The sequence below is a fragment of the Amblyomma americanum genome, chromosome 5 (assembly GCF_052857255.1).
Source record: "Amblyomma americanum isolate KBUSLIRL-KWMA chromosome 5, ASM5285725v1, whole genome shotgun sequence".
In the NCBI taxonomy this organism is placed as follows: domain Eukaryota; kingdom Metazoa; phylum Arthropoda; class Arachnida; order Ixodida; family Ixodidae; genus Amblyomma; species Amblyomma americanum.
The window spans coordinates 31,824,691-31,843,908 of record NC_135501.1 but is presented as its reverse complement, the minus strand read 5'-3'; the positions used below and the strand labels follow the sequence as shown (position 1 = coordinate 31,843,908).

General features: G+C 45.1%; 1 pseudogene; it reads right to left on the bottom strand.

Moving 5' to 3' along the window:
• Positions 1 to 10,917: 10,917 nt before the first annotated feature.
• Positions 10,918 to 15,765, bottom strand: LOC144133779 (uncharacterized; annotated as a pseudogene).
• Positions 15,766 to 19,218: the final 3,453 nt, after the last annotated feature.

The window sequence follows — 19,218 nt, the reverse complement described above, 5'->3', positions numbered from 1 at the left end:
GGCATGTGATGCGAAGGCAAGATAACCGCTGGTCTTTAAGGGTAACGGAGTGGGTTCCAAGAGAAAGTAAGCGTAGCAGGGGGCGGCAGAAGGTTAGATGGGCGGATGAGATTAAGAAGTTTGCAGGCAAAGGGTGGATGCAGCTGGCAAAGGATAGGGTTAATTGGAGAGACATGGGAGAGGCCTTTGCCCTGCAGTGGGTGTAGTAAGGCTGATGATGATGATGATGATGATGATGAGAAGGCAAAAGACAAATCCACAGCTGCTAGCTGCCTCCGCCTTATAGAGGCTAGAAAGGTTTTCTAGCATCGCAAAAGGCTGCCATCTGCAACAGCCTACGTGAAACCAGTTTGGATGCAGCACGCAGGGGACGCTGCATGCAGCTGGTGAGCTAGAGTGGTGGTGCAGCCAGTGTGGCAGCTGAAAATGAGAAACGTGCGGTTTTTTCAGTTTTGTGTAAGAGAGCTGACCGTCGTTATGTGAAATTTTATGCGTGTGTGTGCTTGGCATTGCTGTGTGATCATATGGGACAAGAAGGGGAAAACTTGCTTTTTGCCACTGAGCAAAAGCGGCTACAAGTTGTGCAAGGAGGAAAAGGCCTCTTTGTTCAGGGCTACAACAGACCCAAAACGCATAAAAGAATGGGCAAGAAACATCAAGAGAGATGACAAAGCACTGGAAAAAACGTGTGTGTGGCGTTCATTCTGAGGACTTTCAGCAAGTCGTCAATGATGAGGTAGCTAAGATTGGACGCAAACGACCGGCGTTCAGTGAAGACGCAGCCCCCATATAATTTCCTGTCGCTCCGGCGCACCTGACTAAGGCATTGCCAAAAAAGAGAAAAGTAAGAAGCATTGGTGAAAGTAGCGCCCCGCCACCGAAGCACAAAGCATCGGAAGATTGCATGCATGGTGCCAGTGCCCCAGAAACTGATTAAAACATTCACACACAGCGAACGTCGGAGGCTGCACAGCATCCATTAAGTGACATACATACATACATACATACAGGAATTTTATTGAAAGATATTTATATATGCAGTACATAGCGTGTGCCTACAGAAGCGCAAGTGCTTGTGGGCGGGCCACGGCAGTCACAACAATGCGCGGTCAGGACAAAACGTTGAATTACACAACTGCCATTTTTAGCAAAAAAAGAACAAAAATTAACAATAAAACAAGTTGATACATTGCATTAGATAATTCAAAGACTTACCGATTGATAATCATGTAAAACAGAGGAAATCTGTAGTCAATAAACGGAACACAAATTTCAATAACAAGGTTCAAATTACAAAGCAACACAGTAATTTCCTTCATTGCAACTTTCCATCCACGCTGGCAGTCCAGATTTCACAGCCCTCATAGAATCACAACCCAACACCTTTGCAGGTAATTAATTAAAATAGTAGGCTATATAGAACTGTCGTGTCCTTTTACCATAGATGGTATAAACTCTAGGAACTTTGTAACGCGCTATGTGCCTAAGTGACTCTGGTTTTTTGTCAGGCTGTTTAAACAGCACTGAAAAGTAATTTCTGTGAACTACCACTTGCACGTACAAGTTATGCAGAGGAATAACACCTGTTGTAAACATTCTGGTTTTGTGGTCGAATTTCTCGTGAGAAGTGCCATACAACAAATTAGTGGAGATCCTACACAGAAAACTATCTACCTTCTTGATCTTACAAGGCGCACAAGAACCATACACTGAAACACCGTATCTAAGTATAGAATCTCCTAAAGATCTATACACTGTCTGACGCAAGTTGCAGATGTAGTGTAAAGCTGCACAGAAAGAGAACGGAGTCGCTTTAATAAATAGTCAATTTGGGAAGACCAACATATGTTGGAATCAAGATACAGGCCAAGATATTTAACACTGTTCGAGTAGGGTATTGGCGTACATTCACAGTTGGCACAGGTGTTACCATGCAGACGAACAGACTGGGCAAGATAAACATTCTTGTGAGGGCATCTAAAACATAATAACAGTTTTCTTTTTGTTGTTTATGTAAACGCATGCCTTCATCTCTTTGTACAAGAATCATGCTCCCGAACGAACCAATGACACTGTGCTACACGTGGCACACCCGCACGCATCTGGCTGCTGTGCATGTGGTGAAGCATATTGTGTCTTCAGCTGGCACTGAAGGCAGTGCCAGCTGCAACTTTGCTGCACAATATATTGCCATGTAGCATTAAGGTTGACGAGCTCTATGCACACAGCAAAAGCAGTGCCAAAGCGGCACTGAAAAAGAGCTGACGAGATGCTGTAGCGTATTGGCTGTAAAATTGAGCCTGTGATAGCCACTGATTATGTTGCACAGGTAGGCACAGCTTACTAGCCTAAGCAATGTTTCGTCCCTATGTTCTTGATGGTATAGTCTGCTTGCAGTGCAAGTTGTGGGGATCCACGTTGCCACTCGCTTCGTACTATGTGTCTGATGCTATAGTCTGCTTGCAGTGCAAGTTGTGGGGATCAACGTTGCCCCTCGCTTGCCTGCGCCATCTATCCCTCTCTCTGGAGGCCTACTGCTGCTTTTTCCCTACCGGTCCCCTCTGAGCGGCAGCGGAGGGAGTGGGGAAGAGGTGCCCGCGTCTCCATGTCATCACATGGGCAGCCCTCCTTCCCCTCTAGAGTCGTCAGTGGCCATGCGTATCGTTTCGTGCATGGGTTGCCAGATTGAGTTATTCATAGCCAAATTGGGCTACTTTTTGTCCGAGTTGGCTTCAGAAATTTCGTTTTGGCTATGTGGCTACTTTTGGGCTTCAACTTTTTCATGCGTGAAAAAAAAGTTGAAGTAGTTATATATAATGTGCTCTGTTACAATTATACAGGGAGAAATAAAAGGCATGCTGGAATCAAAATGCAGACTATAGCAGGTTAAAGAAATTGAGCGTGTCTGCTGCAAAATGACAATTTGAAAGCGCTGTGTTCGAGAAAACTTAGGTGTGTCAGGCAGTCAAGGATCATGCCCTTTCGATTTCTTTTATAAATAGTGGATAAAAGTACTGGGATCAACGCATAACAATGAACTGTTGAGAGACATGACTGGTGTGCAATATTCGGTGATTGTGGGTGAGAGAATGGACGTATCATGCACAAAGGAACTAGTTGTCGTGGCGCGTTTCTTTTCTCGCAGCAACAGTGATTTTGTCACAACCTTTCTCGGCCTTGTGACTGTGACCGATGCATCTGCAGAAGGGCTATTTTGTCAATTGAAGGCGCTGCTGGCTGATAGCAAACTTGATATCAAATACTGCACTGGCCTTGGGACAGACAGGGCAAGTGTTGTGTGGGCACCATAAAAGTCTTTACATAAAAATGAAAGCAGAAAATGCTCGACTTGTGCTTGTAAAGTGTGTGTGCCATTCCCTACAGCTAGCTTGTAATGAGGCAATCAATGTGCTACCCACCCACATTGATAACTTTGTATGCGAAACTTTCAGTTGGTTCGCATTCTCCAAAAAGGCAGCAAGAGTACAAGGAAACGTACGCTGCCATCACTTCGGGCGGTGTCCCGAATAAGCAGGTAGGTGTCTGTGCGACAAGATGGCTCAGCATTGCACCTGCCCTGCGATCAATCGTGAATCAGTAGGCTGCACTGCAAGCCCACTTTGAAGCAGTGAAAAGTAAGGAGTGCTGTTATGCAGCAAGACTAAGCGAAATGTACACTGATCAGCAAAATTTAGATGAGGATCTAAAAATCTTGTTTTTTTCCAAAATTTTCAACTTTTTGAATTTGATTGTTTTGAAATCTTTGAACATTCTGCTTGCTTGTCTAAAAAATCAAAGTGAAATCTGAACGAGAAGTTAGTAAAAAATGCTTCCAAATGAGTTGCGATAGCTCGAGAGTCCGCAGAAATGCGCGAAAGTTGCCCATCTTTGATCCTCGATATTACGGGAATGCTTCACTGCATGCCATTGCAATCGCTTATGGAGGTAAGCCTAGCCCCAAGCCATCGCCTCCTCTAGGAAGATGCCTGCCGTGTGCGCCAAAAACTTGCTGCCCTTACCTTTCCCTTTTCCTCCTTTCCACTTGTGGTAGTAGCTAGCGATTTTGTGGCGGCCGCTTGCAACATATGCGAGCATGCACACATCACCGCGCGGTCGTGGCCCGCCCGCGCCGTAGCAGACGACGTCTCTGCGCCAGACGGCGTCTTCCACGCACTTTCAACTGTTTAAGCAAACAAAAACAAAAGCACGCAGAGCTGAAAGTAAAAAGTCGCGAATAAATTTATTTTATTCTCTCATAGGCTACTTAATCCCGCTTTAAATGAAGTTTAAATCTTTTGAGAAACAATACGTTGGCAGACCTATTAGCAGAAGAACTGATTAACACGTCTGCTGACTGCTGTCGCACGCTGCTTGCAACTGTTCTGGTATTTTGGCACTTCAGCAGCAGTTTTATTTGCTCATTGTGAATATTGAAAAAAATTTTGTTTTGTAAAGCACTATGCGCTATTGTTGCGTCCCAAACTGCACCTCAAGCGAACGAAGAAAGGAGCCCAGGGTCCCGTTTCATGAGCTACCATCCGACAGCACTACGCGGGAGCGGTGGATAGGGGCAATAGCGAGAAAGGTTTGGGTGACAGCATGTGATTACACTATTGTGTGCAGCCTGCATTCCAAACCGTCTGACTTCCGAGACGACTGCAAGTGACGTCTACTGAAGCCAGGTGCAGTGCCTTGTGTGTTCAGTGCCAGAACGCCGTGCACGGAGGAATCCACCGTTCCGACGAAACCAGGTGGAGGAGCGGAAAAACGCAAGCGCGAGCCTTCGCCAAGTGTGCCTTGCGTGTGTGAAGATGAGCAAGACAAGGTGAGCTATCGACAACATCAGATGCTGCTGGGCCATCCAATGGGCAATTTACAGACGGTAGAAGCAGCGCACTCCACATTGAACATGGCGTGACTGCACCGAGTGGCGCATCGCATGAACCTGTGCAACATTGCAAAGAACCAGTCACAGCTGTGGAGAAGAAAAAACGAAAACTCAAAGCTCAAACTAAATGGTCATTTCAAACACAAAACCATCTTCAACACCATCTTCAAGTTTTTTCGTCCAGCGCAAACGATGGCGACAAAAAGAACGCGCCCTGAGAGCGAAAATTGACAGGCTGAACATAACAGTGGACGCGTACAAGCAAGAGCTTCAGAAACTGAAAGAAAGCTGCTTGGTCAGTGCATTTTTAGAAGTTGCGGCCGATGCAGAAGACGCAAGTGAAAAAGCAGTGCTACTTCGAGACCAAGTGAAGAATTATAAAATGAATAAACCGCAGTGGTCTGAAAACCACAATCAGACACTGTATCGTTATTCGACACCTGTCGACAAAGACGTACGAGCATATCAGGAACGAGGTACTCCTCTGACTACCATGTCGAAGCACTCTACGGAAATATAATGGAACAGACGCAAGAGAAGTTGGGTTAACGACCTGGTCAGTTGCCACCTGGAAGAAGTAGAAAATCTGGAGACGCCTCAGTCGAAGGTGTGCGGTCTTGTGATAGACGAGATGAGGATTCAGGAGAAGCTGATATACAACAAGCAAAGAGATGCATTTGTAGGTGATGTTGACATGGGCACTGAACTTCAATATATCAGTCCCAGCTCAGAAGACGAGGTCCTAGTGAACTCCCTTTTGTGCTTTTTGCTGTGTGGTCTTCACGCAAGGTTTAAGATACCTGTAGGGTATTTTTTTACCAAAGGCTGTACAGGAGAACAACTGGCTGTAGTTGTACGCCACGTGCTCAAGACGACAGCCGATGTAGGATTCAACATCGTCCGTCTGGTGACTGACAACCAAAAGGTGAATGTCGTGGCAATGGATATTCTGTGCGGAGGCAAGGCGAACATACAGACATCGCACCCTGCCGATCCCTCTACGGAGCTTTTTCTCTTTCGACCAAAGCCACATAATAAAAAATGTGAGACCACAGTTTCTGGCGAAGGACTTCGGCAAAGAAAAGCAGATTATTTATAAATAAATAAATAAAATAAATAAAAGATCACATCACAATATGCAAAAGTCTCTACAGAATGCAAAAAAAACTCGACAGTGAAGCCGGTTAGGTTCTCGACCCGAAAACACGTGTATCCATCTAACACAGAAAAAATGAACGTCAGATCAGCGGTTCAGTTGTTTTTCAGTTCCTGTAACTGCCGCACTTAGCTATCTCAATGATCAGGCCGGCCACACATGTTATCTGGACTTCGCTTCAGCAGGACCCACAATTGAATTCATGCAAATGATACAGAAGTGCTTCATAATAATGAACGTCAGCAATTGCCAACAACACATCCACTGCAATAACGCTGACGCCCGTCAGTTTACGGACGCAGATGACCCAAGATTACAATGGCTTGAGGTTTCTTTCCTTGCTTGCATCGAAGACCTCAGGAACGAAGGCCCGGCTGGAAGCTTCTTAAGCAAGGAAACTCACCACGGTCTTGTCTTTGCGACCACGTCAAATGTGAGGTGCATTCATCACTTACTGACCGTCAAGAAGTTCTGCTTCGTGCTCACACGCAAATTGTCGAGTGATCTATTAGGGTCTATGTTTGGCTTCTGCGATGAAGTTCCGATACCAACGACATCCTTGATGTGAAGAGCATATCCGGACTTGAAAAAATGCTAAGGACCGGCATCGTTGCTGCCTCCGACGAGAGCAACGTTCAGAGCTCGACATCACTCGTCGCAAGGCAGCTGCAACCGACTCAACAGAGCCCCACCATGCCTGCCACTGGTAACAAGTTTCTCAATCAGGTAGTGAACGACTTAAAGAATCACTGCACAATATCGACACCGCACATAACAGGTCCGGACGAAGCCAGCATCGCTATGGTTGAGGTTTCATAATGAGGGCTGCAAGTGAAAGCATTGCTTGCTCTAACTGCGTCGCACAACTGCAGGGTCAGAAAGGCACCACACCTCTCCTTGGCCTTATTGCCCACCAAGATCGGGGCGGGCTCTTCTACCCGAGCCAGGAGCTCGTAAAACTGATTGGTCTTCGGAAGCTTGTGGACTATGTGCTTCCCCATAGGAAGTACTTCACAAAACCTTTGGAGGTTTGCATCGAAAGAAGTGTGGCAGTGCTCATGGAACTCAATGTTCTCAGCTGTGGAAACAGACAGCGACCATCGCAAGGTTCTCCTGGGACTCATTGCACACAAGTTCATGAAGCCGCTGTTCACCAAATATGCCGCCAGCGCTGCCGACAGGAATACTGTTCTCAGGTTTCTTGACCGCAAGCCTATTTCCCGCAAAGTGCTTAAAGTGTAGGTGATTTAATAAGCATACGCCAAGCTCAAATGATTTGCTTTCATGTTGTCGTTGAACCTGCCCCAAATTTACTACTAAGCAAAACTACGTGCGACTCGCATCATGCTGCGTAAGCGACATTCCAGGACGAGGCAAATCTGTCAAAATAAAATATTTTCTGAAGGCGTCTTGTTACGTTACCTGTGACCGCTAACTACATTGACTGCAACAACTGCGACACGTGCAAAAAACTAAAATTTCATTGCAAGTGGCCAGAACACGATTTCGCTCAAATACAATTGAACAGACGGGTCGCGCCACGCTTGCCGAGCAGCTAGAGCAGCGCCGCCGATGCCCGCTACTGGCTGCTACCGCCGCGGCACCCGGACCAGCCTCCCGCATTGGCGCAGATGGGGCCGTAGCTAGCGCCATCTCTTAGCAACCGTCCGCAACTGAGGGCACGGCGGCTACAATGGGTGCGCGAGCGACGCCGCAGGCATCTTTCTAGAGGAGGCAATGCCCAAGCTCGCTCCTACGACAGCCGTCAGTTTTGTATCTTGGAGAGAAAATTTTAAAAAACATGCGTTTTTAAGCCTTTCCAAGCATCTGCGCTGTCACGTGGTACGATCGCGAGACCGCCATTGGTCGCCGCAGCGCGGGGATTGTGGTGAAGCCTGCGGACAGGTCAGCATCTGCATTTTGTTTTATGGGGGTCGCTGTCAGCTTTTCTCCAAATGCCGAAGTTGACGTGGAAAGAACGTGTCTTAGTTCCTTAAATCACGCCAGTGCTCAATTTATACTGGATGCAAATAAATTCTGGAGGTATACCCTCGAACATGCTACTGCAGTATTGTGCTTTTTTATTTCATTCGATGCCACCTGAAGCAAAGGCGGACGGGCTGAGTGTGGTGAGTGGTGACGTCACAGGAGGAGTGCCGAGAGAAGGCCAGGTCTAGGTGGTTCTAGCTGGGGTCCCAGTTGAGGGAGGGAGGATGTGGGAAACCACTTTTTTCCTCACCCACTCGAGGCTAGCGCCCCCTTCTCTCTTTCGGGGCCCGCGCCGCTGGCCTTCCCTTCTCAACTACCCCAAAGCGATGATGGGGGCGGAGATGGGGCCCTCTCATCGTCACGTGGGCAGGCCTCCTCCCCTCCCATTTCGGTTGTCAGCGGCCATGCGGGCGGGCACGCTAAGGTGCTCGATGCGCACAACCCCGTCCGCGGAGGACGGCATGCGCATCACGGTAAATCACGCCAGGTAAATCACCCTATGGCACGTGGCAAGCCAGCGCCATTTAGAATTTTCGAGGCCTCCGCACAAGACCTACTGAACTAAAGACCTGCACATATGGCACTGCTCCACTAGGGAAGGACAGCTACGGGCGGCGTAGGGCTACAATTAACCTTTGAGCAAGATAGCGTTTGCCGTTATTTTACTTCAAGGATATAATAGCTTTGTCATTTGTCTAAGTTTTCAGTATTCATCCATGCATGTTCTTTTGCAGAAGCACCCATTCTGCGCATGCTCCGTGATTTTTTTGTTTCTTTTTGCGAGCCTCTTTGCCTGACAGAGAGCAGCGGCGGATGCTAGCATGCGCTCTCTGTTAGCGCTGGTGCTCGTAATGAAACTTCTTAAAATAAAAAAACTGACACATAGTAACATTACTTTTTTAAAAAAAAAGCAGACATCCACAGGTTGCAAACATATACTACAACTGTGTGGGAGGTTTGGCAGACGGTAGCGTGCCACAAAATATCTGCTGTTTGGAGCTTGGTGCGACAGAAAGTTGCCGATGCACTGATTACAGATCTTTGCACGACAGTGAGATATGCTGCGACCGTGTGTATTTTTGGTGTTTTCGTCTTGGAAACGACTGGTGCATGGTGTAGAGATCGTAAAGCCAGTAGAATGGTTTACTCCTGCGTACCATTCTGCAAATCAGTGCAAGAAAAAACACCTGGCGTAAGCTTTCATGAGTTTCCTGTCACCAGTGTGCGGAAGGAATGGATCCGGGCTATTGCGAGGAAAGGTGAGACCTTTTCAGATTTCCCTCACAAGCTAGGCAACAAAGTAATGAGATAGGCAATTTGCAATTAGAATTTTTATGAATAAATTTCGAAACAAAACAGAACACAAAGTGCGCAAGAGGTGCCGCATGGTTTGTTGAAACTTGTGGACCATATTTTGAAGAAAAGGAACTGCGGCTTGGACAAGACAGGACTTAAAGCAGATAAATGAATTGCATAATCAATAAACCATCAAAAGCAAACATGACAGAGCCTGCATGTGTACCTGTTCTACAAGCATATAATGAAGAAAAGTATCAATTCAGTCTTTACGCTTTAATACAAGGGCACTTGTTTCGCTTATACGCGCCAAATATGAGCGCGCAAGAAAATAGCCGTGGCAATGGGCACTGCGGAAAACAGCTGTGCGTCAATCCATCTCTTGGTTTCACTTTTTGTAAGGCCCGGAAAATCAACTCAGGCAGCCAAGTGACCGCTCAAAAGTATGCAGCCTTCACTTCAAGCCTGATGATTATAGGCTTGAAGCGACGATGGATCAAACCTGAAGCAGTACCGTCAATGTTTCTGCGCGACTCTGGCGATATGATGCCACCTAAGAGGAAAGTGTCACTGCATTGCATAAGTGCGCCGTGAGGAAGACCAGCTCCAAACAAGGAAATGTCAGCCAATATGCAATCATGTCAATACATCTTCAGTTGACCACAAGCCTCACATTCAATGCATAGATATTGAAATTCAATTTTCTTTTATGTTTCATAGGAAGGGAACACAGCCTGTCGCACCGTCCTCACCCCGTCCATTGACGCAACAGGAAGCACGACCATCTGAGGCCCACAATTCGCCCTCACCAAAGGCGAGCAATGAGCCTGCTCCAACAGAGCCCTCTTGTTCTACACCGAAAGGCACCACTTCAAGACCGAGAAGCATCAAATGCTCAGTCTCGTCACAAACAAACTTAACCTCCAAAAAGAAAGCAGTTCGCAACAGCGACCACAAAGACACTAAAACACAAGGTGCAGAGACTTGCAAAAATGCATTATGCCTTCAAGGCACACATTTTTGAATTGAAGAAAAGATTTTCCAAAGACATCACATGCTCATAGCTTGCTAACGCTGCAATACTGCAAGTGCTATTAACTACAATAAAATCACAATCTTCTAGCTTAGGGTGTGGGTTGGCACACTAAATATCTGCGGAAATTGTTTTTCAGGAGATGCCACTTGAAAATAACCCAAAAGCCGTTTTCCTCAATGAACAGCTCTAGTGTCTGAACGAAAAACACCACCACTGGCCAGAGGAAACAGTCAGACGAGCCGTACTATGGCATTCCAAATCACCATGCGGTTATGAAATGAAACGGGAGTCAGGGTGCGTGACTCTTCCGAGTCGCACCACACTGAAAAGGTACATCGGGCCGTGCAGCGGGGAGGTAGTGTCTTCCTTGATGAAGTATCGGTTGCACCAGGAAGCTGCGCATCTGGCTGAGCGGGTAAGCTCAGAAAAACCGCGCCTTTCGTAACGCACTTGTTTGCTGTTACCCCCGACATCTAAATATTTTGTTATGAGGCAATAATATATTCCTTCTGTAAAGAAAAAATGGGCTCTCTTGTAGTCGACGAAATGTCACTAAAGCAGTGTGCAAGATATGAACAGCAAGGAGACGCCGTGCACGGACTTGTCAAAATGGGAGGCCTCAAGAGCGAAGTAGGTCTCAAGAATGAGCTGGCCACGCACCTTCTTGCCTTCGTCTTTGTCGGCCTCTCTACACACTACAAACCTGGCATGCATGTGTAACATTTTTTCGGTCTACCAGTAGGGTACTACTTTACCCAATCGATTAAAGGGGAGGAGCTGTACTACCTGACAATGAAAGTAATGAAGTCCGTAGAGGAGGGTGGGTTCAAGTAATGCACCTAGTAGCCAACAATCATGCCTCCAACTGCAAGATGTTTGCCATTATAGGCGATGGCAAAATAAGCCCGGAGGTGCCATAAGTACCTCTGTGCTATTCATTTCCTATACACTTCACCTATAGTATACATAGACATGTACATTGATATTACAGAGGAAACACCCTTGGCTTCGGAGTTGTGCTAGAATTTGGAAAAATTGGGCATTCTATGTATGACACGCATGATGACCCGTTCGTTAATAGACGAGCTACGCTTTATTCAGATGTTTCAAATATGCTCGTTTCGTAAGCGCCTTTGGCATTTGTCTTTGTCAAATTCATTTACCGTTCAATTTTAGCTTCCCGCAGATCTGTACTATACATTTGTAGAAGCAGAAGCTGGGACGCATAAGTGTGTACGCACATTTATGTTATCGCCACGAATAATTTTTTTGTGTGCATTAGCCGAAAGAATGAAATAGGGCATTTTTTTTTATTATCTTGTGCCCACTGATGCTTTCCCTCTTGTTTGCAGACACCCCATGAACAGTAGACGAAAGTTGTTCCTGGCGTTTGATCACTGCCAAATTCTCAAAAATCTGCAGAGGAGGAGGAGGAAAATCATTATCCAAGTGAAGGAGAAATCTGCAGAACCAGCTACTCGCCTTGAAGCGAACCCAATGTAAAGGGGATTAACACTACAGCCCTAAATATCTTAGAATGCTGCTCGAAATCACTGAACGGCAACCTTCCTTCAAGTTAGTGAGATGCCTCACGTGGAAACATGTCTTCCCTACGACTTTCGAGGAAATGAATGTCAAGAGGGCTCTTGACATATTTGCTCCACAGCACGTACCATTGGTATCAAAACCAGGACAAGAACAGAAAATCAATAGCACTGCCCTGCAACATGCCTCACAATATTTTTCAATTTTTTTCAGGTTACAGCCATCCTTCGGTATCTGCAAAAACACGGACAGAGATTTGGGGTGATTGGCTTTGAAGACAGCCTGCCAACTATACAAGTGATGGAACTTATTTTCAAGTGGTTCACTATTCATATGATACGAAGCCTGACCTTTTACATTGTGAGCAGAGATCCAAACAGGATGCCATTCAGCTCCCCTGACGATGACAAGTATCTATCATTTTTTGACCACATGGTTTGGCATCATTATTGATGTTTATATCAGGCTGTCCTGACTGGAGAACGAGTTCCTTCCCTTCTTTGTGGCATGGAAGAAAGCAGCACCCCCCAAGAGTGCATTCTTCTTCGTTTGAAACCTACGAAGCGCTGCAGGTGACGACTATCTCCACAGTTCTGTGCACCCGACACCTTATCCGATTCAGCTTCATCTATGTTTTAACAGCAAAATTCTCTAGCGATCCTGTGGAGTCCCTGTTTTCTGCAATCCGGCACATGAACGGCTGCAATGACCAGACAGATGCTCGTGCAGCACTTTCGTCATTGCAGAAAATGCTGGTCGTGGGCGCTGCTCACTCTTTAGCAAGCGGTATTACTGGGAACATTGTGGCCCCTCTGGGCTCCATTCAGACATTTTCGGGCAACCGGATGCCACAGGTGGTACTAGCAGGGACTGATACGCGACAAGAGCCGTCACAGGAGTCATCGATTACCATGGCCAGCAGTCGTCGCGGATACAGTGACACTGGATCTGCCGCAGAAGAAGGAGTCTAAACAAGTGCCGAACCTACTGTTGAAATGGAACGGGTTTTGCAGCCACACCATGCTTGTCTTCTGCTTGCCTTTTTACAGTGGATGTTGTATTTTACAGTGGATGTTGTATCCTGCTGTATTCGAATCAGACGTTAGTCGCATAGTAATAAAATAGCGTTGGCGTTTTCTCTTTCGGTTTCCTGTAGAAAGATTCAGATTCCGAAATGAAAATTCTGTCCAGCCGATTGTGCCTTCTGTGCTCATCTTGAATATAGCACCGGTTGCGTTCCTTGACACCAAAGCTGTGCAAATATGACATCTTACGAGGCCCTGCTTGATGCTTGTCTGCTTTTTGTTGATGTATGGATGCGTTATAATATATATATAAAGTAGAGACAGTGGAGAAAACCAGTTCATTATCACTGATATTCTCCATTTTGCTGTTTAGGTTTGTGAAATTCATTTCAAACCAGAATACCTCAGAACCACATCTACCTACACATCTCCCGATGAGAGGACAATAGAGGCACCGATGATACTTATGCATCTGACAAGATGCTGTTCCCAAAATGTTCCTAAACAGTCCAGCTTACCTCTACGACTGCGCACCAGTGCTCCTAAAGCTTTGTGATTACTTCTTGCTTGATGTTCAGAAGTTCTTCAGTCTTGATTTTTGCCGTTTTCCTAAGGCAATTTGACTTCACAATGTGCACGACGTCGCCCGTCTCTTCTGCTTTCTCAGCCAAGTTGTCTGCTGAAGCTGTCAGATCAGCAACGGTTGCTTCAAGTCTTACTTTCTTTCGCTTTAAGGTAACAATTTCTTCCTCAACAAGACCCCTCTTTGACTCCTTTGCTTCTTCAAGTTGCTCCTTCTTCTGCGCCTCCAGATATGCCTGATAACGATGCCTTGCAGCTGAAACGGAGGTCCTCAACTCCTTTGTTACAGGAATGTTAAGGATGCCACCTTCCTTGTCAACGGCGTCACATATAACGCGTTGTGAGATATACGACAGACTTTTCAGGTTTTCCACACAGACCTGCCGGTTGACACTAAACCCCCTTTCCACAGTTGCCTGGCCGTGGCTGAGCACAAGCAAAAGTTGGACTACTGTCCAGAGCTCAGCGTAGGATGAACTGAACTTTAGGAGTCCTAAAAAAAAATGTCTAGCCTGTCAGAGCTCTTTTCAAACAAGTGCAGCTTATGCTTCTCCATCTGCAGCATTTCGGCGTACTCAGAGAGAACAGAGTCCCGTTGGCGATTGCTCAACCTTTTTGCAGCGATGAGGGCATTCAAAACATTCTTGACTCCCGCTAGGCACTGGTCTGGCTTGGTGCACATTTGACGGGGATCCATTGAGGAAAGGCCTCTGACCAAAGGGAATCTTAAAGGACTCTTCTCAAGAACCTTTTTACACACACTAACAAGGAACTGCTTGCATTCCATTTTAAAAGCAAACGCATCTTTTGCACTGACCTTGGAATTCTTCAAAATTTGTTCAGCTGCATAACCAATGTCCACTTTCTCAAGTGCTGTGTGATTGTTCACGTCTTCAATGTTGATTTTCAACAGGCCTGTAGTCCCAACTGACGCAGAGAGAACTGAACACTTCACAAACTTTGTGAGAAGCTTCCTGACAATTGTTTCGAGGTCCCTTGCCAGAAAAAACACAAGTGGTTGGTCTGCCTGATAGTCCGTCAGGAAGGTTTCAGAATCAGTGCAATCCCAAGGGCAAAGTTAAGTTTTGCAGGGACTAGTGGGTCACTGGAGAAACTGAGCAAGTTTTGAAAGGAGGCACATTTCGGCTGGTTCACTTCTTTCTTTCTTGTAGACTCAATGTAAATTCTCACTCCAGGCCACAGCGAAAGGGCTCGTTCAATTACCGGAACGTTTTCAACCCAGCGATGGGCGACGTACTTAAGAGGAAATGTAGCCTGACCAGTCACAGATACGAAGTCTTCTCGCCTCGCCGGGGAATCTTCAAACAATGCACTTAGTCTAGACAACAGAATGTCCACTCCCCACTTGCTGGCAGTTACACCCGCCCTGTAGCCGTTGTGCACAACGTGCAGACCGCAAGTGCGTAAATCTAGGCATTGTACTTGATAGTTTTTTTGCAGGTGCTCCTGAAAGCTTCTGAAAAATTTCATGTTGTCATTCGGTCCGTCCATGGACACTTGTAGGATCTTAACAAGCGGTAATGGCTCCAGTGCCTTCAACAATTTATCCTCGATGTCATCTGCAGTCGCGTGGCCCATAAAAACGGATGTGAAGTACCTTGTTATTTTCTGAGATGCATCCCAGTAACTGACGTGTATATCCATCTGCTTCTGATGGAGGTAATCATTTGCGGATTCATCAAACAGAACGACGTAATAGTCGCACTTATCTACTGCCCGATGAATGGTTGATAGAAAGAATGGTCCAAGACCATGACACGCCAGGTACGCGCACTTTTTCTCTCCACATGTGAAGGCCTTCGCCACTTCGCTTTCGGGAAACATTCTCTTGAACAGATCGCTTGTGTGGGCGGATGAGCTGTACGAGTAATGACACGTGACAACTTTCAAAGCCCACAATATTTCTGCTTCTGTCACTAAATCGTGAGCCTTGCTTGCGGCATTCAAATTCGAGGACCTGCGTTTCGACCACACGAACGGATTCGCCCCACTCTCGCGATGTCACGTAGTTCAACATGGAGCTACCTGCTGCATTCTTCATGTTCGCGCTGTGTTTCGAACTCCTCTTGTGGCTCTTCAGCGCAGACTCTCCCATCGAAGAGATGTCAAACACTTTTCCGCACGGTCTGCATCTAGCACGATGCGAACTCGTGGTGTCCGGCGCAATCCAGTCTTTGTACTCGTCATGGCTAAGCCACGATCGCTGGAAATTGCATTTCCCGGGCATTGTGCGCACACACAATTACGCCCACGTCCAGCGCGTGCCGCAATACAAGTGCTCTGAATAAGCCAACGGGAAGCGATTAACAAGCAGTATGAGGACGGTAACTATAAAAAGTGCGCGACCGCAGCGAACAAAAAAACACAACCCGACAACATGGAGGACGAACGCCCGAACCGGACTGGATTTTCTTGGCTTGGATATGGAGGCTACCTTCGCTTTCAAGGTGGCCAGCTGATCAACGGGCAATCGCTGAACTGCGCCAATGACTATCACCACGGAATTCAAGGGTTTTTCAGGAACCACTAAATATTTCAAGGTTTCCAAGGCCTTGAAAATCACATTTTCAAATTCAAGGGTTTTCAAGGTTTTCAAGGACCCGTGCGAACCCTGATTTTATTTATTTACTTACTGCATGGGCCATACATGGTACTGCCCGTGGGGCAGGACAAAAGGAGGTAATTAGTCTCCTCACGAGGACCTGGCCCCACTGGGTGCAACAGCAGCAGTTACAAAATACATGTAGACAGTACAAATACAATTGGACATAACAATCATCACCGTACAAAAATGCGCATGAAGCATGTGACAAATTAGAAAAAAAAAGAAACATGTTATTGTTGACACTTTGCACACAAATATAGAAATCAGAACACAAACACTTTGCAATTATAAATCATTAATCGTACGTGTTTGGCCTACTATTTGAAGTGAACAGAAGTTGTATTGTGTGTTTGAAAGTTCTCAGACATCTACATGTTTTTGCGATCTCTAGAATGTCTGGATAAATATTACATAATTTCATGATTTGATGATCAATTGTCTGATTAGCATAATTTGTCCTTGGTTTTTCTGTGACAATGAAAGTCCTACGCAAATTGTGACCGGTATCTCTATTTAGATAGTGACTAACAAATCGGCTGTTATTGCTTGATACTTCAGAAACTATGTACGCAGGTAATTCTTGTATGTACATTTCGTGAAAAGGTCGGATATTTTGTGTTCTCACTACGGTTACAGGGTGTACATTTTCATTATATAGTGTTCTAATCGCCCTTCGCTGCAGTACAGATAGTCTATCATTACCAGTCTTAATTCCAGTTCCCCATATTAAGGCCCCGTAATTAAAGTGTGAGTGTACAAGCGAAAAATACAGCTGCTTTTTGAGCCTGGGAGGGACAAGATTTTGAAGGTGGCATAACATTCCAATACATCTTGCTACTTCCATTCTTATATTTTCTTGTTTGTTGATACCCATAAACTGAGCTCATGCAGCCATGCATTTGATGTGGCCTCAAGTTCCTCAAGGCTCTCTCCGGAAAAAAATACACTTGTGTCATCAGCATACAGCAACACTTCTCCTGCTGACGAAATGTTAACGATGTCATTTATATATAGAACGAATAACAACGGGCCGAGTATAGAGCCCTCAGGAACGCCGTATTTAATGTTACCTTTTCCTGATGGAATGCCGTGTATGAATGTGAACTGGGACCTTGCATGTAGATAGCTGCGTATAAGACTGTGTGATGCCTCTAATGCCATATGCTTCGAGCTTGTTAAACAAGATATGGTGCTGTATAGAATCGAATGCCTTCCGAAAATCTAAGTAAATTCCAATTGTAAATATCTTAGCTTCAATATTACGAACGATTTTGTCTTTAATGCGCAGCAGGGCCGTTTCAGTTGACTTTCCTTCCTGAAATCCGTACTGCTGTTCGACGATAACTTTCCTTGACAATAAAAAGGTACTAAATCGTTTATATAGGATATGCTCTGCAACTCTGGAGAACAGTGATAAGACTGAGATTGGTCTGTAATAGTTAAACTCATTGTATTTACCACCTTTGTGTACTAAATTAACACGAGCAATTTTTAGTCTTTGTAAAAAAACACCAAGGAATAATATTTGATTGTAAATATGAGTTAGGGGCTTTGAGATAACACTAGCAACTGCTTTAATCGGTAGGGCTTTAATATAATCTTCGCCAGCTGAGGATTTGTTGTCAACTCAACAAAGAAACAACTTCATCTTCAGATGTAGAAGCAAGAAATACACTGTCATTTACCACATCTTTAATATAATGTAAAGGGCACTCTGGTTGGTTATCGGGCATGGTCATTGGAGCTCCGACATTTATGAAATAATTATTAAACAGACTGGCTAACGATTCGCGAGTATATATTTTTCCATTTATTTGAAGTTCAGACGTTATGTCTGCTGTAGGAACATTGGTCAACTCATGAAAAACTTTCCACGTTTTGCTGCTATTTCGCGCTAACTTCTCAAGCTTACGTTGAAAAAACGCGAATTTGGCTTTTTTTAAATTTGAATTTAACCTGTTCCTGAAGCATTTAAATTCATGCAGTGTTTGAACATCACGTGTTTTTAGAAACAGACTAAACATTTTTTCCTTTTGCTTGATGCGCTTATAAAGATCCTTAGTTACCCATGATTTCCTGGCTTTTTTGAACTGAAGCACAGTTGTTAAAGGAAAGGCAACATTTTAGTAATGTTGTAATGTGGAAATGAATTCATCGTATGACTCGGATGGATCACTTTCAGAGTACACTTTTACCCATTGTGAGCTAGCAACTAAAGACGTGAACAAACTGTTACTATGGTGATTAATATGTCTTCTAGTGTATTTTATACTATGAGAATTTCCATCTATGGGAAGTGCTGCAAATATAGATAGGTGGTCGCTAATATCAGAACACAGGACCCCAAACAAAGTTGTATCCTTTGGAACGTTCGTAAAACACAGATCAATCAACGTGCTTGAATGCGCAATTACTCTAGTTGCCTCGGTAATTAGGTTTTCGCAACTGTTTGCAGGCATAACTTCTAGAAGTTGGCATTTCGGTTGTTCAGCTGAAAACAGGTCAACATTGAAATCGCCGACAACAACTACATGCCATTTTTTACATTTGCAAGAACCAGCAGTCTTTCAACAGAGCTAAGCAATTTATCAAGGAGGTCATGGGGAGGGCGGTAAACTGCAAGAACGAGTACATTACGACACACAACTGCAACTGTTTCAAAATCATTGTTCACACATGTGAAATCTGGCAAACATTCAAACCGATGATGCTCCCTAACATAAATGGAAACACCCCCACCGCGTCTTTCCGAGCGATAAACAGAACCGTGCCTATAATCACAAAAAACTAAGTACCTCTGAGCTATCAGAATACCAGGTTTCTGAAAAAACCAAAAAGTTGAAAGCACATGAAAGCACACAGAATAAGAGATAGATATGTTTCGATTTCCACATGTTTGTTTCAGAGGCTTCTCGCGTTCATATGAAAGACAGAAACGTGATTCTCACGCAACCAGGTTTCACTGTTATGCAGTCTGTTAAAGGATTGAGTCATGTAAGTGGCCATGATTTGATTTGGATGCCGCACTAAGCATGAACTGAGCGCTAGACAATTTGTCCGAGGTCATCTTCGTTT